Source organism: Rhinolophus sinicus, chromosome 3 (genome assembly GCF_057876585.1).
Source record: "Rhinolophus sinicus isolate RSI-liver-muscle chromosome 3, RSI-T2T, whole genome shotgun sequence".
NCBI lineage: Eukaryota > Metazoa > Chordata > Mammalia > Chiroptera > Rhinolophidae > Rhinolophus > Rhinolophus sinicus.
Window position 1 is genome coordinate 61,376,636 of NC_142503.1, and position 23,516 is coordinate 61,400,151.

Genomic DNA, 23,516 nt, shown 5'->3' on the forward strand with positions numbered 1-23,516 from the left:
AATAACTCTTGCGTACTCCTATACAGAATAAAACCTAATGGAACTGTTATGTCATTTTCCCCGGTAAGTGGTGATTTTCTAGAATTTGATGATTTATAAAGCTTTTCTAAAAATGGCTGGCATTTCTAAGTAGAAGCTTCCCAGCACATCTAGAAAGTCCATACAAAGTAGGCTGAAGTAAAAATAAGTCTATTTTTCATACACTTACTTCTTCCTGAGAAGTAAAAACGTTATGGTCAAGCTTTTCATGTCAGCAACCAAAAAACTGGAAAATAATTGTAAAACATATAGTAATAGAACTATTTTCTGCTCAGATCCAACTTTGTGGAGAAGTATTCAATTAGGCCTCACAGTTACTTTTAATGAGGATTGTTGTGGAATAAGTGGAAACATCTGTTACCCATGAACGACTACAGTGGCTACACATACAAAAAACAGTTCTCACTTCCATTGATTGGGACTGGTCTTCACGGAACATTCTTATTAGTATGCTTAGAACAACCACGCAGATCTCTAAGCCAAATTAATTATTCTTGGCATTCCCAAGAGATAATCCTACAGTCATTTTTTACCAAAGGCAGGGAGCAGGGAACCCTTTCTCTGTACATATTTTATTATGGTAGGTAATGCCTAATTGTCCTACTGTATGTATGTCACCCTATTTTACCAGCTATAGTATGAATTCATTCCCATCCTCTCCTTAAAAGTTTGAAACCCCCTAGTGACAGGAATATTAATGTGCCAACACTGTCATATCTATTTCAGCTCATACATATGCAATGTCTTTGTTTTCAAAGATTTATGTCAGACTTTGCTGAAGTGAGGTATTCTACCATTTTAGATAATAGCATGCCAAAGTGATGTTATCAGCCACATTCAGCACTCACTCAAGCAAACGGGAGGAGCATCCATTCCTTCATGGCTTAAACTCAGAGAAACTGTTATTTATCCTTATTTGATGAGAAAATCTTTCACAGGGAAATGGTGTGTTTTTAGAAGAAGATTATGGCCATCCTGTGGATTATCTTTTAATTAAGAATGGATGATTTGTGCCCACTCTGCTGTAGCAAACGTCTTGCTGCTAATGAAGTTTAAAAAGACTTACTTTATTTAATTACAGCTAATCACCGGGGTAAAATGTGGAATTTTCTTTGATCCTACATGTATTGTGGTAATCCCTTTGGCAGATAGCATCTCCTCAAAATATTTTGAGTTTTTCGGTCAGTTACATCTTAGTAAAAGGTGGAACTGCCTTATAGTAAAGAATTTCTTTCATTCCCTCTAGTTTCCTATCCTGTCTTAAAATTACATGACATTTTCTGACAAGTTTAGATGGTCTTTTAGACAACGAGTGTTGAAGTCTCCAAATATTTGGATATTTTACTTCGTCCAATATTCAGAATAGGGTTCTTTGCTCTTGTTCAATGATTCAATTAAACCAACGTGCTTGGAAATGTCAATGTATCAGGCATTGTGCTGGGCACCAGCAGTAGAAATATGAAGAGAACACAGGCCCCCAACTCACCAGCCTTTAAAGATGAACTGTGTTCATTTTCTACTACATTCAGTCCATGTGGACATAAATAGGTAAATGTTTTAAACCCAGCGGTGCTCTGTCTTTGGTTTAAAACTGGGCATTGCTTTGTCTTTGGTTTGGTTTGTTTCTAATCATCAGATTAGAATTACTTTGCTTACTTGAGCCTTCTAAAATGAAGCAGAGCTATACTTACTTTGCTTCTGTTTTGTCTCTTCTTCCCTTTGGAATCAAGTGCAATGTGTTAATCCCCATTTTCTGGCCTTAATCCTTCCTGAATCTCAAAGAAATTATTTTAAGAATACATACTAAGCCAGTTCTAATTTCATGTGTTATCTGTCCCTGATTTTTCATCTTTATAAACACCAAACTTAATCATTTACACCAAAGGTAGACTGAAATTATTTGATATGTTTCGTAATATTTACTGTTTTTAATGTAAATTACATTTTTTTCCTGAAGTACAAGCCTACCTCAATAATTAGTGTGGTTTATGTTTTTAATTTCAAATAGGTCATCTTGCTTATTCAAAAAATTACCTTTTTCTCCTTTTTCTATGACATATTCTGCAATCTTCAATCCATGTCAGTCAGATGATGAAGGATGATTTCACATAAAGGCCCTGAAGAGCAAGGTCTTGCTGGCTCCCTGAGGGAGGGAAGGGAAACTGTGGGTGGAGAACAGGGAGGGGAGGGCAGTAGAGACCTACCTACACCAGGAAGAAAAGGGCATGGGCCAACTGACCTACTCCACCCCAAATGCTGACATCCACTTAGAGATGGGATCAAAACAGCAACTGAACAAAATAGATGGGCTGCTTTTATTTGGGGGGGGGGAACTTTCTTGAAAAATGACTACACTTAGACTAATCAAAATGAAAGAAATATAGGTTTATGACTTTACAATTAACTGGTTTCATTAACATAAAATTCAAAACCCAGGCGTTCCCCCAAAAAAGGATTCTCACCAAGACAAATAATTCCTTTTGAAACTATATAAATAATCTATTAAATCATTATTCTATCATTTTTAACTTTAAAAAAAATCATCTGGGCAGAACTAATTCCTTCACATTTCCAAATGTTTTCTACTTTAACAAATTTGAGTTTCTATGAATGCTTTTGGTTTGCCAGGACTTCAGCAGATTTAAAGTAGATTTGTTGTAAATCAGTGTACAGGTCTCTATCTCACACTTAAAGTTTCTTTATCACATAACAATGAGAACTCTTTCCCCACTACCTGATATAAATACTTAAACATATCGCTCCCTGCATCTTGCACAATTCCCCACACCCAGGTAGTATTTGATCTGCCACTTTACCCAGAACTCTCTGCGTCCTAGTAAGTATTTAGACTTACAAAGTGGTTAAGGTTGGAGGAAGTTCTTCAAAAGTGCAATTCATGTCTTTAAAAAAAAAATAAACATTATAAAGCAGGAGAAGCAAAACAGAATTTGCAGTTAGTTCCTATAATATATTAAACATCTGCAGTTTTGTCTCTCCATCGGGATGTGGGGTTGTGCTGAAGTCACATCCTGATAACATCTGCACATTGCTGATAGCTTTTGCTTTATTCTTTATGGTCTACTGATGAGAGATTCTTTAACATCCCTTCAGTCATCAAGACCCCAGTTGGATTTCTTTGCTTGTGACAGCCTTAAAGGTGGTCTCATTTACATTTGAGAAAATGTCACAATATAGGAAGATATTTTCAGTTTGATGTTTCATCCCTTCCTTTTTTTATCGGGATGCCACTTTTAGCTTTTCAAATGAATGTCGATCTCAAAATAGATTTTCCATGAAATATATTTTGTCTGATTTTTTAAACACTATGTCTACAGCAGAAGATTTGGGGGTTTGTTTTTTTTTTCCCAAAAAAAGTTTTCAACAAGGAATGACACCTCTGCTTCTACTTAAACTGCAACAACAGATGTGATACCTTGTAGGGGCAAGCTGGTTTGATATCCAGTACAGAAGGTACCCACCATTTTCAATGTCAGGTATTGACAGGATCTGAGCTTCTTCTGCTTTGCTATTAACCTTAATTATATTGGAGCTGAGTAAATAATCAATAAACAATGGCATTAACATATGTGGGGAAACCATTTACATTTCCAAGACTTGACAAGTCCCTCTCTTGCTCCAAGAAGACAGTGAAAACTTAGAAGTTTTAAAAGATGGGACCATGAAAAGTAATGTAGGGTATCTATGTAAATAATCTTAGGGTATCTAGAAGGCAGCTATACTCACCATACCACTAACACTGCACAATCTTAGGATATCTGAAAGAATTATTGTATGGCTGAAAACACCTTTATTGATGCAGCCAACCAGTGATTAATGGCAATATGTAAGATAACTTTAAAGAGCCTGATTACCTATAAATTTCAAAAGTATTATTTGGTTTTGATTATTAATTTTCTTGAACAATTTAGTGGAGACTTTGCTTTACCCACCTGGGATTCATTGAGTTGAATAAATTGTTTTACTGACATTCTTTAAGAGTTGAGATCATAAAGCATATTTCTTTTTTCATTTTAAAATATTTGGAGATTTTTTTATATACCATTGATTCCTAATGTAATTCTTTTTGTGCTTAGAGAACATTCTCGGTAAGACTTCCTTCTGTGTGTGGGGGGGGTTTTTTTAGCTTTTTTCTTTATCTTTTTTTTTAACATACATATTTTTTAATTTATGGGAGTGACAATTGTTAGTAAAATTACATAGATTTCAGGTGTACAATTCTGTATTACATCATCTATAAATCCCATTGTGTGTTCACCACCCAGAGTCAGTTCTCCTTCCATCACCATGTATTTGATCCCCCTTACCCTCATCCCCCCCACCCCCCTTACCCTCTGATAACCACTAAACTATTGTCTGTGTCTATGAGTTTTTGCTTCTCATTTGTTTGTCTTGTTCTTTTGTTGTTTTTGGTTTATATACCACATATCAGTGAAATCATATGGTTCTCTGCTTTTTCTGACTTATTTCGCTTAGCTTTATACTCTCAAGATCTATCTATGTTGTCACAAATGTTCCTGTATCATCTTTTCTTACCGCCGAATAGTATTCCATTGTGTATATATACCACAACTTCTTTATCCATTCATCTATCGAAGGACATTTTGGTTGTTTCTATATCTTGGCCACTGTAAACAAAGCTGCAATGAACATTGGCGCACACGTGTCTTTATGTATAAATGTTTTCATAATTTTTGGGTAGATACCTAGGAGAGGGATTGCTGGGTCATATGGTAATTCTATTCATAATTTTTTGAGGAACCTCCACACTGCCTTCCATAATGGCTGCACCAGTCTGCATTCCCACCAACAGTGGAGGGTTCCTTTTTCTCCACAGCCTCTCCAACAGTTGTTACTATTTGTCTTGTTGATGATAGCCATTCTGACTGGAGTGAGGTGATATCTCACTAATCATCACAGAAATGCAAATAAAAACCACAGTGAGATATCACCTTCTGTGTTTTATTTGTTATGACTTTTTTGGTCTATCCTACTATCTACCATGGTGTACTTCCCATATGTACTTGACAGGGTGTGTGTTCTGCAGTGTTGGGTGGAGTGTTCTATAAATACTATGTAGGCTAAGAGTGTTGATAATGCTGTTCAAATTTTTTACATTTTTAACTGATATCTTCGTCTACATGTTCTATCAATTATTGAAGTGGAATAATTAAAAGGCCTAACTATGATTATGGATTTGACGATATCGCCTCTGCTTCATGGATTTTGAGCCTCTTTTATTAGGTGAATACACATTTGAGTTAAGTCTTCCTGAAGAATTGACCCTTTTATCATTATTAAATGCCCTCTTTATTTCTGGCAATACTCTTTGTCTTGAGGTCTACTATGCCTGATATTAATATAGCCACATAGCTAGGAAACACAGATTTTATTTTTCAGTGTCTGGCTACTTTTGTGGGTCAAATATTTAGAAAGAGTGCATCAGCTTACCTGTCACCTTGCATTCCCATAAATATCAACCACAGGGGAATGCTTATCCTTTCTCATGTATAAGCCACAGCTTTCTTAAAGAGGAGCAACTAGGGAAAGAAAAATTACACAAAATTTAAAATGAGTGAGGGTATGATACAAAATAAATCAGAATAAAATCTTCATTACTTAGAAAACTCATATCTGTAATTTTTAGAATTATTTTAATATTTTCTGAAATTCTGAACTCAGTTATAAGCTGTTGTGGGGTGAACAGTATCTCCTCAAAATTCATATCCACAAAGAAACTCAGAATGTCACCTTTTTTGGAAATAGAAGATATACATATAAATGACTGAAAATACAATAGTATCTGATTTTTCCCAATCCCCTTAGATAACACTCTTCTTGCCTTTGAACTCACATGGAGAAATATTTTTAAGGATTTAAAAAATAATAATATTATGCAGTATGTGCATACTCTTACAGTAATTCCACTTTAAGTGTAACTAAAGAAATGTATTAAATACATTCATTTTTGTATTATATCACCTTGACAAATACAGGGGAGAAAGAACAAAATTATAATATTAGCAAAAGTATTAAAAAAATGCAATTAAACCTAGAGATCTCCTAATTTTGTAAGGAAAAATCTCTTTAGAGAAGGATATCAAGGTAATATCTCCAGAGCACATAAAACACAAGTTCCCAAATTGCACTTTGGCCCAGTTTCCAAGTGTCCAGAAAATTCTGGTTCTTTATGTGTAATTGAGGGACATAGCAGAGATCCAGACATAACTTGGTCTTGTCACATTTTTCAGTTGTGTCTAGAGGGAAATCAAAGGCAAGAGTGGATCCATTAATACTACTGCAGTGTTGATTCTTGTTCTTCTCCCTGAATGATGAGAAAGCTGGCAGAGCCTACTGTCCGGTTTCCTTCCAAATGCACTTTCTGTCACAGCACTTATCAAATAAAGCTTATATTTTAGTACGAATATTTGTCTGTGGTAGGTATGCACTCCACATGACTTTCACCTTGTAACTTTCACTTGGGTTAACTTCTAGATTTTATCATGTGAATAACTGAGATCCCCTAATGCCAGAAGTTGCCAAACTACTACAACCATTCCTGGACTTGATTTTGAGGTATCTGGCATACAAATTCTTTCAAGGACTCCTCCATTTTCAGAATCTACAGCATACATTCCTGATTCTTTAAGACATTCTAAATATAAACCTCTAAAATTGATTGGGGATTGGTAGTTCTGACCAAAACTATTGGTAGTCTGACAAAAGCTATTCTGGAAGATAAATTAATCACCTGTGTGCTCCTGATTCTTTTATGAGAACATTTACATCATATCCTCTTTCTTTTTCTGTGACCTGTGGTGACCTATACCAATCTGAATATTATTTTTGCCCCTCTAGTTTGCTGGTTTCAAACAAAATGCTCAGAGAATTTGATCGCAAATTCTCCATCTCTGTTGACAAAATCCTACTTGACATTTTCTGTTTACCGTGTTTCTTTGACCCCATAGTTTCCCGATACCCTTCCTACTTCTCTGATTCTCTCACTACATTTTCTTTTTCTCCTTCCACTATGATTAGGTTTCCTCTCAAAGATCTTCCAAGGCTGCTTTCTCTCTTTTATTGTTTTTACAATGACTTTGAGGACACCTCAGTGCAAATGACTCCCAAATCTATACAATAATCAGAAACTAAGTTCTTAATCCTCATAAATCTTTTCTACTTGTGGTTCATATTTCTCCAAACTACAAATGCCAACAAGCCTCAAAACTGAACACATCTTTGAATCACTACTTATCCCTTTACATTTAATTAGTATTCACTGTAGCATCACCTCCAAATATTTTTGAAAGTATCCCTTCCTACCAGTTCCTACTGCTAAGGTCACATTGCCAACAGTGCATAATATGTCATCTTCACCAAAGAAACAAAAAAACATAGTATACGTGCACACCAAATATATATATGTTTGTTACAAATTTTATCATTATAAAAGATATGTAGCATACATTTTAAAAATTGCAATAAAATGCATTATATACTTTATTGTAAATTCCATAGATCAAATTAATTCTTACAGAATGCTTTTGCTGATTTTTGCCAGACTTTTGTACCCATAGCCAACAAACCTATGGTTGTAATTGAGGAACAAATTCAGTTGTGCTATAAACCTTCTGAAAAAATAAAGACATGCATTGGAACTTCACTCTTTCAATAATGACATGAACAATTTCTGGATAATAATTTTTATTACAAGACTATTCCATGAATTTTTGTGCAATTCACAATGAAATGACTAAACACATGACACACTTTAAAGTTTTAGCTGCATTATTATAATTTTCTCTATTACTTTCTTAAATCTAGACAATCAACAAAACAATAAATCAAGTCATGATTGCAGCATTTGCCAATTGCTATAGTGTAAATACTCCTGTCATGACTAACTTCAAGCTACCATCATAATGTCACTGAACACTGAGTTGGAAAGAGATGTGTGATAAGACATCATTTCATATTATTTGTACCATACCGATACATGTAACTGCATAGATAATAGAAAAATGCATAAATACAAAAAATAAGTATGAAGTGAATAATTTTAAGTATTTATTAATATATTTTATTTTTAATATAAATTATTTATTGTAAGTGTACATAATTTAATTTTTAATAATGACTGTATATAAAAATCCTGAAAATTTACCAACTGGTTCTCATAGATTGGTACAGCCTGGCCCCAGGACAGCACTGCTTATCACCTAACCTGTGTGACGATTTCCTAAGTAGTCACTTTTGTTTTGTTTCTTTCCTTCTATGAAGCCATCTAATATATAGTTTTTAAACTACATGTAGATGCAGGACTCCTATTAAAACACTCAGAATATTCCCCATCATTAAGAGAATAAAGTCTGAACCTTAGACTGATTATCATTGCGGAATCTATATCTGGTCCTTCCAAATATTTCTCACCGTTCAACTTCATGTTGTAACTTACCCTACCTACATTTAAATTCTCACTGTTTACAAGATACTTTCTTTATTCTTATGCTGCATTTTTTGGGATTTCTTTCTTCTCATCTTTGCATTCCCAAATCCTATACATATTACAAGATCAATTAAAAATTTTAATTCTGTCTAAATTATTCCCTTTCTTTCTTTCTAGCTGGATATAACTTAACACTTTACATGAGCCTCATTACAGCCTTCATTTCCTACCTTGTATTCTATATACTTTTATTGAATGTCTATGATGTGTAAGGGACTATTTTCACTACTGGGAATATTGAAGGAAACACAGACTCTCTGTTCTAATGAAATTCACAATTTAGAGAGGGAGACAGCAAATCCACAATTGTGGTATATTAAGTGCTATGGTAAAGGAATGCACCTTATGCTGAGAGAACCAAGCAGAGAAAGAAGGGGAAATATTATAAGCAGCTGAGCCAATTCCATCTGCCTCATGTCCTGAAGGAAGATAGTATATTTGATGCATCAATAAAGCCAGAGTGAAGGCTACATAGAGGGAACAGCCAAGAAATGAGGTATGGAGGCGAGACAGATACCTTCTATGACAGAAAGCTTGAACTTCATTCTGTAGGAAATTGGTAACTTTCAAAGGATTTTATACAACTATCACTTTGACAGCAGTGTGGAGGATGGATTGAAAGGATGAAAAGATTAGGAATGGAAGACCAGACAGAAGTCTTTTAAAGCAATTTTAGAAAGAAATGCTAAAGCATTAAATTCAGTTAGTAACAGAGAAGTGGAAACTTAGTTAAAATCATAATTACTTAGTGACTGGATATTTAAGTGAGAAGGGTCAAATGACTTCTGGGTTTATATCTTGGTTCAGTGGATAGGCAGTAATGCCTTTTATTTACATAGGTACTATAATTATATAATTGGTCATCCAAACCAGGACAGATTTCAGAGCTAAAGAGGATGCTAAAAATAATGGAAATTATAGAACTTTAAAATTATTTTACATTGACTAATAAATTGTTTTATTTTATTGGCGGAACTATATAATAGCTCTACTCAATGATGAATTCCAAAAATAAAAATATTTCTAAAAAGCTACCACTTCTATTTTGATGACTAGAATATATCAGCTTCTTTGGACATAGCTATGAATTATATGTGTACCATGACCAATGCTATTTATATTTCTGTTCCATAACATTCCTAGTTTGTTAAGAAAAATGTTTTTACTATGATGCTGCACTACTCCAAAATTTATTTTCTTATGATCACTACAAGATCAAATAATTTTATCGTCAATGCTACCCTTCTAAAAGAATTTACAGTTGCATTTCCAATAATGTTGTGCATTTTGTCTTTGACAAAACGAGTCTCCAAGAGCTTTACTTGGATTCTAAGAATTGAATGGAAAAAAAATTAAACTACTTTGAAATTAATTTTCTATTTGAAATATCTGATGCTACTGGCATAAAATTGACATCATTTAACAGTTTATGGAGTTTTTATTTTACTAATGGGTCAAAGATAACAGCCATCATTTCATTTTTTATATGCAAAAGAAATCCTGGAATCAAATAAGTGAAATTGAGATGAGCAGTTGTCTGATCTAAATAAAAATTCATGTTTGAAAGAGTAATATATAAACACACAGTCTACATCTGCAAGTGTTAAATAGTTTACTATGGATCAAGCTTCCAAAAGATATTTTTTAACTTTTATAGTATATATTTATGCTGCTTCAGTAATTTGTCATCTTCTGTTCACTTGTACAGTTATGCCCCTCGATGATGGTATGGTGGATGATAAATGTCAGCAAACCTTTTGTGCAAATTCCACAGTCAACATCAAAATATCTTGAGATATGGAAAGACACTAGTTTCTTGTTTAACAAACATGTACTTTTGTTTCTTTCAATTTAATTTTCTGACTTAAGAGGGAATATATTGCAAAATTTTAAAGTATTACCAAAAATAAAATAATTGAGTAGTTATATATTTGTGCCATACAGTAAATACCAAAATTATTCTAACAAGAGTATTTAAATTACTCTTTATATCTTCCATGGCAAAGATGCTCATCCTTTATGGCTTGCTTACGTTTCATGTATACCTAAACTTATAATTTTCTATGTTTCACATTGACTCCACTGATTGATAACTTCATGCATCTCACCGACCACTGTGTGGACCTTGGCACAACTGATTAGTATACCAAACACCATTAGCGGCATTGGAGTGGAATACCTCCCCCATTACCACACAGACACCACTGGATTTAGCTGCCCTTGGATGAAATGGGAGTTTAGGCACATGGTGTCTGCAAAAAGCTAGGAAAAGAGAAATGGAGTATCACTAGTCACTATCATTTGCAATAAAGTGAAAACTCTGTTCACTTGTTCATATATATCATACATTATCGGATAAGCCCATGGCAGAAGCTAGAAGGAAAAAGTGTAATTCTACTAAGTCCATCCAAGATGATTTTAATTGAACTATTAATGATATTTCATAAAAATAAACATTAAATACAAAATTATACAGGATGCTGTGCCAACAGAAATAAATTGGAACTGTTTCAGGAAAACTGGGGTGTATACTAGTCACCTTAGTACTAAGTCTTACTCCAATGGCCAAATAAATTGATTTGAATTTGCCAATTACATATTGTTTTCAGACTATGTGTGGGCACACATTTTATTAATGTGTGATATTGCTGGCAGTTTTCATATTTTAATTTTCTGTTTCCAATTCCAAGACATCCTCTTTGGATCATCATATTTTTGCCTCTAATGAGAGTGATTTGCCAACATTCACCACAACCTTTACTGTGTATTTAAAAAATATATTCATTTTTACATGTTAAATGTATTCATTTTTATATTCGATTTTACTGGGGGAGGTACAAATTTTGGAGAGATAGTGATTTAATTTTGAGTATATAAAATGTAAGGTGTCAGAGGAGGGTCTAAGATGGAAGATTGGGTAAACACTATGCCTACTGCATCCTAGGATGACACCAAAATTACAAATAAATTATAGAACAATCAACCTCAAAAATCATCTGCAGACAAGCTGAACAGAACCCACATAAATAAGGATATAAAGAAGAGGCCACATCAAGACTGGTAGGTGGGGCAGAGACACGAAACAACCTCATCCCAAACCCACAGACAGTGACTGAATACCAGGAGGGACACTCAGTGGCAAAGTTCCCCCCAGAAGAGGGAGGGGTTCCAGCCCCACATTTGGCTTTCCAGTCCAGGGGTCCTGTGCCAAGAAGAGGAGATTGCACAACATCTGGCAGTGAAAATGAGCAAGGACTCTGTCTGTCCTGGTGAGAGGGAAGGCAGCTGGAAATCCAGACATTCTCTTAAAGTGCCCACATACAGACTCACTCACTTGCAAAGGCTCACCTGAAGGTATGGCAACTTCAGAGGTGCCAGAGACATATGAATACAGGGAAAGACTGAGTTGTGTGGCTTCAGGGGAAGAGCTAGAGGGACAGCAGCCATCATCCCTTTGGGGAGCGTGCTTCACATGTAGCCTACAGGAAGGCACCATGTTTTCTATGTTGAACTCTTCCCCAACGGACCAAATCTGAGACTAAATTGGTCTGGTAAAATCTTCAAATGCACACCATGTGGTGATGTCCTGGGTCCCCACCCACACACAACTAATACTGCTTCGCCCAGGGCACTCTTGGCTACTGAGCAGCTGGCCATACCCCATAAGCTATGGAAGACTTTACAGCAACATGTGGCCCACAGTACCCCGGAGGACTTTTGGTTGTGGGCATTGAGCCACTACCTGTGCTGCAGCCTCTACTGGGAGGCTTTCAGGGACCTGCAGGTCTAAGGTGAGCGGTGGCAGGCCATGGTGTTCTCAGGGTGTTTCTGCGAAGTAGTCACAGGCCTGACACTAGTGCAAGAACTGAAACTGCATTGACTTTGTTAAAACCACTGCCTACATTCTGTAGCTCCCTGGAATCCTGCCCAGTACACCTAGAGCTACATTGCTGGAGGCACTCATAGCACCTTGGTGGCTGGCCCCACCCCACAAGCTGTGAAAGTCTTTTATAGCAGTGGATGGCCCACAGCTTCCTGGGGAACTTTTGGTGATAGACAGTGAGTCACAACTTGCACCACAGCCTCTCTTGGGCAACTCTTGGGAATCTGTGAGCCCGAGGTGAATGTTAGCTGGCTGCTGTGTTCTAAGGGCATTTTGCGAAGTGGTCACAGGCCAGGCACTGGCATAAGAACCGAACCTGCCTTCACCTATTAAAGACCACTGGAACACCATGTGACTCCCCAGAACCCTGCTAATGCTGCATCGCTGAAGGCATTCTCAACACCATGTCAATCAGCCTGTCCCACACACCCAAGCAGGTTCTTTTAATGGCTGAGAAAAGCAGCCAGCAGGTGGCAATAGGCCTAGGGGGCTCTGGGCCTTTTGCTAAGCTGCCCCAGGCCCAACATTGATGGCAGCTGGCTTCAGTTCACAATGAGGCCATCCCCACATGCCTCCAGATCCAGCACAGGCAACAGCTAACTACATATGGCTTTGTAGTTGCTACCAAGTAGCCATGGGCTAGTCACAGGCAAGGCTGAAATTAGCCTGCACGGGAGCCCTGCTCAAGAGATACCTGAAAGAACACACGCAGAGGCCAGCTTCATACCACACCACAGCACTACCTGGTTAGCCTGACAAGCAGTACACCTAAAGAGTGGTCACAATAGCGCAAGAGCCTGTGTGGGCACCTCTTCTGAGGGACCAGCCCTGACAGAGCAGCTCATACACTGTGGGTATAGCCAATCCTCAGGTCAGTGAGGCTGGGAGTCAGTCCCACCTATCGATGCACCAAAAGCAATCAAGGCTCAACTACAACAGGAAAACACGCTCAAGGGACACTCCAGAAACACATGCACAGAAGATCAGGGAGACTGTGCCATTGGACCACACAGGATACATACTACATAAGGCCATGGATCAAAGACTACAAGACATAAGAAATGTACCTAATATATGGAAGCAAACACAAACAGGCAGCTAGCGAGGAAACCAAGAAACATGTCCCAAATAACAGAACAGGAAAAATCTCCATAAATAAAACTAACTGAAATGGAGACAACCAACCTACCAGAGACAGAGTTTAAAACACTGGTTATAAGAATGCTTACGGAAGTTAGTGAAAATTTCAACAAATACATTATAAACAGAAAGAAGAACATAGAAACCATAAAAAAAACAACCAGTCAGAAATAAAGAATACAATAACTGAAATAAAGAATACACTGGAAAAAATCAATAGCAGATTAGATAAAGCAGAAGGTTGAATCAGCGATTTACAAGACAAGGTAGCATAAAACACCCAATCAGAACAACAACAAAAAAGAAGATAGTTTAAAGGACCTCTGGGACAACATCAAACATAACAATATTTGTAGCATAGGAGTACCAAAAGAAAAGGGAGCAACGGACTGAGAACCTATTTGAAGAAATAATGACTGAAAACTTTACTAACCTGGTGAAGGAAATAGACATACAAGCCCAGGAAGCAGAGAGAGTCCCAAACAAGATGAACCTAAATGGGCCCACACCAAGGCACATCATAAATAACATGGCAAAGGTTAAAGACAAAGAAAGAATCCTAAAAACAGTAAAAGAAAGGCAACCAGTTACTTATAAGGGAGCTCCCATAAGATTGTCAGCTGATTTCTCAACAGAAACTTTGTAGGCCAGAGAGAATGGCAGAAAATATTCAAAGTAATATGCAGAAGCATTGATTTTCTAAGTTTCATTCTTCTATCTTCTCCCTCCCCCCACATACACACACTCATCAAAAAAGAGATCTAATATCTGCCATTTATAGATGTTAACTGATTGATTGATTGATGACACTTGAGTGTGAATGAGTTTCTGTAAATTCCTAACCATAGTCAGTCCTGTGTATTTTTGAGCCTTTTGTCTCTAATTATGGAATGAAAGACTGTGTCCCTGTGAAAACAATTTCAGGAATCTATGAAAAGAAAGGCAAAAATGGTTCTGAGAGGTAAGGCCCATGCTAAAGGTAAATCTGCTTGATTCCTTTTAGGATAATTGTAAATATGTTTAGAAGGGACAACAGGCCTCTCTTTGAAATGGCCTCTTACTCATTTAAGGATTATGGGTTCAGAAGGGGCTATTAGAAGCCTGTTTCTCAGTGCTTGGTTGCTACTATTTCCTTACCTCTCCACAGGCCTGGAGCCATCTTGCCCAGGACAACTGTGTTTGTTGGGATCTCTTCTACAGAAGCTTCACTTGATTCCAGATCCAGTCAGATACAGGGCTGGACAGAAGACCACTAGAGCATAGTAGGTGATCAGATGAAGGAGCCAGAGACAGGCTATAGGGTAAGTTAAGACCAGCAGTCAGCTTCATGATTGTGCTTAAGATGCTCAGTGGAGATTCCAGCTCTCCAGATTAATAGGATGCTCAAGGAACCTGAAACCGACATTAGGGAGAAATTCAGGTCATTGGCAGAAGGAAGTGAAGACATAATCTTTAAGATCAGGGTCCCAGGCAAAGCGGTAGTCTTTGAGAAAAGCAAAGTAGCATAAAAGTGCTAGTTTGGGAACCAAGACTAGATGAAATACCAAGATTTCAGTCCCTGGAAACAGTTACCACCTTGGACTGAGACAAGAGGGTCCTGTGCTCTGTGCTTTAGAGATTTCTCCTGTGGTCCACCTCCAGCCATGCCCCTTCCCATGGAACAAGGAATACAGAGGTTGCCAAAAAAATGTATACACATTTTAAGAAAGGAAAAAAATACTATTAAAATTGTAATACTCAATATATACCGATAACAAAAGATGATTAGAAGTCATGTTTGACTTCTGCAATTACAAAGTGGTTACCACCGCATCCAGACACTCCTGATTACGGTGAACTACTGCTCGAGCAATGTTGACCAAAGTGCCCACTTGCATAATTTTTTTTGATACCCCCATTATACTATGCTAAGGAGACATGCTCATCTGGAGCCTAAGCCCATCTTTTTAGACTGCTCAAATGACCCTAGGCCTGCTTCTGGGGTCTCAGTAGGCTCTTTCCTTGTCCATTCTTTCAGTAACTGATAGCATCACATGTGTCTGTACCATTAGTCCTGAGATGCAGCTGTGAGATGACTCTTGGGGGAAGGGGGAAGATAAACAGAGCTTGAATTTAGACAGGTAGTTATAATATCTACCCACCTGCACAGAAGAGCCCTCAAGGAGCAGAATGAAGCTGGTACTGGGAAGAGAAGGGTGAATGGCCAGGAGACACTCCTTTTTTGTCTTGTCCTGGTGTTCCTTAACTTCTCTGACCAAAGAAAATATTAACCCCAAAGTTTGAGATCTCCTTGAACTTCTAGGTAAAAATTAAGAGGTTACAGGTCATGAGGTTAGTGGACTCCAAAGGTAAAGAATCAATAAATCATATGCTTACTCTTCCTTTCATATCTGAAAGATCAATCCCCTACACTTTTCTAATCATAGCTCCTTCTCAAAAGAATAACCAGAATTCTCAAATGTATAGGGTTTTACTTGTTTAATTAGTGCTTAATGTTTTTTAAAAACTCCAATTTGGGGATTACAAAGGAATCCTTAGGGGCCAGGAGTGAGAAGAGTCTTTGGTAGACGCAGCGTACAGGAAACACTCAATGGCATTTTACATTGAAGAAGAAAAAAAATTAAGGGAACAGGAAGAATTTAGGCCCACTAGTTTGTCACCTCTAAATAAAATTTCTTTCGCTTCTTGACTTCCTAGAATATTTCCCTATGCTTTCTTTGATATTTCTGGAAATGAAATTTCAGTCAAAAACATGTTATTAGAACAAATACTTTTATTAATTAGCATAATATTTGTCTTCTTAGTTTGCTGTGCTTCTCATTACTAAATCTACTAGAATATGTGTTTAATACTGATGTTGTTCATAATTCTGTCTCTATCTATGTTACATGTATGTCCTAGAATTAGTCTGGTTAACACACACACACACACACACACACACACACACAAACACACACACTCTTGCTTTGATATAAATGGTTTTCCCCACAAGTACATGAACATTTCAAAATTAAACAAGAGATGTTTAATTTATAAGATTGGTCACTTAACAAGTTGAGTCTTAGGTAAAATATGAAGAGCATAATGATTACACAATAAAACCAAAATTTAAACAACCAAACAAGAAAGAATACAATAAAATTTGTGTTGCCATTTTGAAACTACTCACTTTAGAAAGACAGACATTTTTTACACTGTTCAGAATATTTTTGGAAGTCCTCTTTTGAGAATTTTTGGGTACCTTTGGTACAAATCCTTTGAAATATTCTTAGTGATGGTGAATTTTCATCAGTTGAGGGCAGATTTTATTTTTAGAGAGAGCAAAAAGCCAATCAAAGCCAAGGCTGCTGAATGAGATAAGTGATCAAGCTGAGTCGTTCCACTTATTATCAAAATCAAATCATGCTTATAAATCGCAGAATGATGTATTTATGTAGCTTTAAAATTTTCTACTGGCATTTAAGATAATTTTAGATTAAAAAGTTACAAATATGTTCTTAGTATCATTAGAAAATGAGATTAGCTTCCTAAGATAATGATTTTGGAGAAAAATTACATTTGGATGTATAGCTTTTAATATACTCTTTTTAAAAAGTAGAAAGACATTAGTTTTTGTTCCCACACTATACATCAAAATGAATTCTAGGTGAATTAAAATGTGCTTTTTAAGTTAAATCATAAAAACTTAGAAGAAATTACAGGTTGATTAGCTGGCATAACAACAAATTGAGAACTTTTCAGGAACATATTGATATAATCGATGGTTAAAAAAATAATACATCAGGAAAAAATGCACTTAGAAAATTAAAAGAAAACAAATGAAATAAAGAGGTTTAACAACACATTTTTTAAATGAAAAACCTTAAATTGTTATGCTCAGTGAGAGGAAAGAAACACTCTCCTAGGCTATGGGATTATAACTTGGCACAACTTTCCTCCAGGGCAAATTGATAATATGTAAGAAATGACTGAAAAATGTGTATACTCTTTGACCTAATAAGTTAATTTATAAAAATGTGTTTTAAGGACATTATTATAAATGTGCACAAAGATTTTTATTCAAGTAAGTTCTTTGTCTTAGTGAAAGAAATAATCAGATGCCCAACTTTCGAGTATTAGTAAAGTGGTATTTCCATATAATAGAATAATTAATGACAGGAAAAGCTTTATAATACACAGGTTTTCAAACAATAACACAGTTACAGCCATTTTCCTTTTTTAGACAGACATTTAATTTATTTTCAGATACTCTTAATTCAATCATTTAATGAACAGACCGTTAACATTGTGTGTGTGTGTGTGTGTGTGTGTGTGTGTGTGTGTGTGTCTATTATAAATTTTTACTTTTAAAATGCTCCTATGCTAGCTATGTTGTAAGCACTTTTCATCTCTGGATAAAGTGTGAATTCTAGTCAGGGAAGTTTTCTGACTCTCAATACCGTATACTTTAATACACCTTAGAATGAAGTCAGGGACCTTCTCTGCCCACCTTTTTTGGTGGGCACGTGGCACTACTTTATTTTTTTGTCCTGAGAGAAGAGATTTCTACTTTCTGAGACATTCAGAATAGGTGTTTTAAAGCTTGTGACTATCACTTCAAGTTTGAGTCTGTTTTTAATGACAATTTAAATCACAGAGGACACTGCTCAATCTACTGATATCCTTTCTATACCAGATGACCACTTAAATCTTATCTTTCTGCAGATCTTTGAACCTTTTCACATATGTTTTCTTTTAGTTAAAGCTAAGATATGATTTTGATTATTCATTTATTTTAAGTGTGTTAAATCTTGAGCTCCTTCATCATACTTCAATTTTGTTTACTAGTTTATAGGGGTTAAAATACTTTCAATGAAATAACCAATCCTGCATTCAGCTAAATAACAGAGGGTGTTTTCTCAGTACTTGAAAAGAACAAAAGGATTTTTTAAGCTAAAAAGAGGCTATTGAGAAAAGGATGATAAGTGAAAAATTAGAGAGTTTTTAAAATCCTATTTAAAAATCACATTTTATATGGTTTCTCAAAAATATTGATAAAATAATTTTAATCACCAGATTTCTATTGTGAGTTCAAAAGGAGGTAAAATATATTCCATGTTTGATATGCTTACTAAATTTAGCCCTAGAAAATTAAAGATTCTTCTGAACTTTGTGAATATTAGTAATGTTCTATCTGAGCTATAGGTATAATAGTTATATTTCTCACTTTGGGGAAAGGTGATTTCAGAGGAGCAGTGTAGAACAGTGGTTAAAATCATGGACTTCAGAGTCAGACATAATCCACTTGAGCCGCGGTCCTGCTATCCACTACCTTTTGATACTTTGGACAAACAGTTCTATTTCCCGCAAGGTAGAAAAGGCATAACAATGCATATCTTGAAAGTTCATTAAAAGGTAAATTAAATAATATATAAAGCACTTTTAGAGTTCTTCGCTCATATAAGCCACTAATAAGCCAACTACTAAATAAACGGTAGTTGTTATTACTACTACCATTACCAGTTTTCATGCTCACTAAATAACACATTGTTCTCCTCTCATGAATTGCCCCCTCACTGTTATGTTACTTCTCCAAGATCAATTTCAATTTTGATATTTTCCTAAGACTTCCTTGACTTTTCTGGATTTTACTGATCTCTAATTACTTTATGAATGATTCTTACCCCTTAACTGAATAAATTGTAAGCTCCTAGAAATTGTGATAATGCCTTCTATTATTTCTGAATTCCTTAAATTTTATGTATTATATCCTTGTCTTGTTATTTATTGCTACATAATAAACCCCAAAACTTTGTAGCTTAAAACAACAACCATCTTGTCTCATGATTGTTTTGGTGTCAGGAATTTGGACAGGGCTTGAACAGGTGGTGGTTCTTCTATTTTATGGGGCATTGACAGAGTCACTTAGTGGTATTCAGCTGGTAAGTGGACTAGTATAAGAGTTAAAAATGACTTGACTCATATTTTGGTGTCTTGGTGGGGCTAGTGGGAAGACTGCACTTAGCTGGAACTGTCAACAGCAGTGCCGGTGCCTAGATGAGGAGTAGGCATGTTGAGTTTCTAGCATGGTGGCCTCGTGGTAATTGTTAGGCTTTTTACCTATCAGCTCAGGTCACTAAGTGCATGACCTTATATGACTAAGAAGTTGTGTGGCATCACTATTATTAGTTGAAGTAGTCACAAGCCCACCCAGATTCATGGGGAGGGGACACAGATGCCACCTTTTGGTGGGAGGAGTGTCAAAGAATTTGTGGCCATGGTTTAAAATTGCCACAATCCCCTATGACACAGAGTCCATTGAGAGTAGAGATTATGTCCTGGTCATATTTATATCACGAAAAATGCCTTATAGATAAAGAGATACTCAATAAATAATTTTTTTAAAGAACCATAAGGCAGAAACTTTTTAAAAAAAATGATTAAAAACATCCTTTGTTTATATTCTCTGGAGATAAAAATAAAACTAATTATTTTGAAGTTTTTCATACCAGAATCCAGCCTTTACTGAATTTTACTACCATGAAACCAGGGACCATGTTGAGTTTTTCTTTATTACTCTCCTTAGCCTTGTCAGTTTTGCCTCAGTCTCCCTTTTTTTCTCTTCTCATGTGGGGTGTGTGTGTGTGTGTGTGTGTGTGTGTGTGTGTGTGATTTAAAGTAAGACAATATGGTATTTTTTAAGAATAATTCTATGTAAGCACTTCTATTCTTAATTTTTTCTTTTTAATAATAATAATTCTAAATTAGACAATATTTAAGGTTTCATAAGGCTCTAAAACTCAGCAACTGTGGGCTGACTACTCATAACAATAACAGGAGAGGGCCATAGAGACAAGTAGTGGTAGAAAGAGTGCTGATACTAGATACAATAGGGCATGGATTTTTGTTCCAGACCTGCCACTGCTAGTGGTGTAACTTTGGGGGATAGTAATAATTTTTCATCTAAGTTCCCAAGGTTGTGGTAAATCCAGTGAGATAATACATATATGAAAAATCGTGATAAACTATTAGGTTGGTGCAAAAGTAATTGCGGTTTAAAAGGTTAACAATTGCGAAAACCTCAATTACTTTTGCACCAACCGAATATAAAGAGTTGCATGTAATGGTTGGGAAACATTTCTCTGCCTTCTTAAGGGCGGGGGGTAGGGGAGTGACAGGAGAAGATCATATTAGGGTTTTAAATAGGATCTGTCCTCATACTAAACACAAGTTTGGAGCATTTCTGTGAATAGATATCTAAGCTGGAGCATCTCCAGCTCCAGAACCTACAATTAAATATCACCCCCTTTCCTTGGAGGCTGCATTTCTCATCATTGAAAACATGCATATTTTGAGGGAAAGGCACTGATAATTCAGCCGCTGAGCCAGTATAGAGAAGTTATTCATTACTGGGTTCAACCCAAGGTCAAAAACATCAAACCCCAAACCATTAAGCAAAATGGTGACAGGCATGGTAGTGATGACCCAGAGTGAATATATTGCTCGTGGGAAGCAAGGTCAGGGATACAGCAGGCCTGGCAAAGGTTGCCGAGTCAAAGTCAGGAACAACCAGCCTATAGTCCAGAGATGCATGTGAAATGGCATGTTCCAGATGGGGTAGAAGAGGACAGCAAAGGAGAGGCCAGTCACCGACACATAGGAGACGCTATGGGAATTCTCAATGTCTGACTGTATTTCCAGGTTTTGTTTCTGTGCTCCAAAACTCCTTCTTCCTCTCAGTCTAGGCCTCCTCACCTTGGCAAATTTGATGAAGAGATGGAAAGGGATACATTTTTCTCTTTCCTGCTGAAGAAAGTAGTTTATTTTGGCCTCCCCAGCTCAGAGTAGAAATTGAGCTCACTTCTTGAAATTCACCTGCTCAGTCAGCCTCATCCCCACTACTTTTTTTAGGCGTATTATATTTTAACATTCTGAGTAGAAGGATGCTGAAGCCAGTAGGCTTGAAGGCTGCAGGATTTTTTTCTTTTAGAACTTGTGTTCTCAGCAATGAGAACTATTTGTTAACTTATTTCTTTAATTTGGCTTAATAGAAAACAACACTTGTATCAGAACAACATATAGAATGTATAGTTCTGTGTCGAGTGCCTAGGTATAAATGGAACTGTAATGATTTGGCTGTGGAGCTATAATGGGGGATAAGGTATAAAACTATGACAAGGAGGGGTCTATTACTATATCCTATTCTCTATAGAGCTGGCAATAGAAACACCCACCCAGAGATGAAAGTCAAGAAAGGGTCATGCTCTGCCTTGCCTTTGTTTAAGACACCTTTTTGAAGCCCAGTTCTTGGCCTGCCACAGCAGAGGACTCTCATACAACTCTTGGTGTCTGGGAAATGCCTGTTTCATTAAGGTTCCTGAACCCTATCATGTTACACTTCAGAAGTAGTGACCAGCTTACTTAAAACAAAGAAGCTTTGACCTTTCTCCCCTTCTGAAACCAAAAACAGATGAAGTTAAAGTGACTCATTTCCGGCTTTAAATATGCTCTAAGAAAAAAAATTTTCAAGTAGTTTTGGGCTTCAAGGTTTTTTTGGTTTTGTTTTATTTTGTTTTGGGGTGGTTTTTTTGTCTTATTTTTATTTTATATTTTTACATAAATAACTCATTCCCTTCTTGTCAAGGTCAACATATTTATTACTTATATTCATAGTGAAGCTCACTATACTTTTTTTCCCTTATAGCGCTCTCTCGCTCTCTCTCTCCGTTGTTTATAACCATGACCCTTGATACTCCAAGTCTTAAAACAGCTTGGCTTTCAGCAGCTAAATCTGACAAGGTCAGCATTTTTCTGTTTATTCTGAGAATACTATTTACCCTCTGGGGTTTTTTAGAGCAATTCTGTAAAACATCACTTGGAAAAAGTTTGTAGTATTCATAGAGTCTTCCATAAAGTCAGATCATAATAAATGACAACTTCTTGCTGTGATTTTTGAATCCTGGGACAATCATCACTACCTGAATATCTGGTGCCAAAGAAGCTGCAGTAACCCAAATTTTTTTAAATAAAATTATACATTTAAAATAGTCTAAATGACCTAAACATAATTTATTTCACTTCCATAAGATGCCCTGTTAACTTGAATCAAAAATTAATCAAATAATTCTTCTGTTTTGCCCTTCAGAAAATGTTTCCATTAGAAATTGCCTAATACATTATATTATAAATGAGGAGAAAGAAAAGAAGCAGACCTTTTCAGTAGTCAAACCATACAACAAATCTAACTTTTGATCAGAATGTAAGTTGTGAGGCAGTTGGGGATCATAACTTGTGCTTAAGGAGACAAAAGCTGTTTCTGAACTGGGGAAATTGAGAATGTTATTTGAAAAGAGACTAACGTATTTGTCAAAGGTTCAAAGATAATCCAGCAGGTCTGGATACAGTTTTATGTTCACTAGAGCTACTGCAAACGCCTCTGCTTCAGCATGAACGTCAGATCCCAAAAACCCTTGGGATCAGGCTGAAAACATAACTTTTTAGCTGTGCAGTTTTAGTACAGAACATGTCTCCAGTACACACAGAATTCCCTTCCAATAGGCTTGATGGTGAAGCTAAAGTATGTAATACCTTTAAATCTTGTTAAGAAGAAGCTTATTCACTGGACTGTGAAAAGAAAACATTTAACTCTAGCGAATGCACTGCTCGTTCAGAATTCACTGCATTAGCAAACAGACATATTTTTTGGTGGTGGATGAGGGTTGGAGAGCGGGTGAGAGGACACTTATGCCACTGGGAATGTTTTGTGGTTTCTTCAAGAGGAAGGATGCTTGAAACTCTGGCTCAGGAGAATCACGGAGCAGGTGATGCCTGGGAGGATAAACACTGCTAAGTCTGCATTTATTTCTTTAGCTCTAACTGTACATTAATTCAAAAAGATGGTCTAATAAAATAATGCATTTTTCAAAATGCTTAGCTGGCATTTCAGAAGGG

At 36.3% G+C, this 23,516-nt stretch overlaps 1 long non-coding RNA gene across 1 annotated transcript in view; it reads right to left on the reverse strand.

Moving 5' to 3' along the window:
* The window catches only part of LOC141570684 (uncharacterized), a 69,908-nt gene that overhangs the window by 17,192 nt on the left and 29,200 nt on the right, over positions 1-23,516 (reverse strand). The window contains exons 2-4 of the long non-coding RNA XR_012495004.2: positions 14,724-14,978; positions 5,509-5,597; positions 2,074-2,182 (exon numbers count right to left, since the gene is read on the reverse strand). This is a non-coding gene — a long non-coding RNA (uncharacterized LOC141570684). The remainder of the gene's footprint in view (positions 1-2,073; positions 2,183-5,508; positions 5,598-14,723; positions 14,979-23,516) is intronic.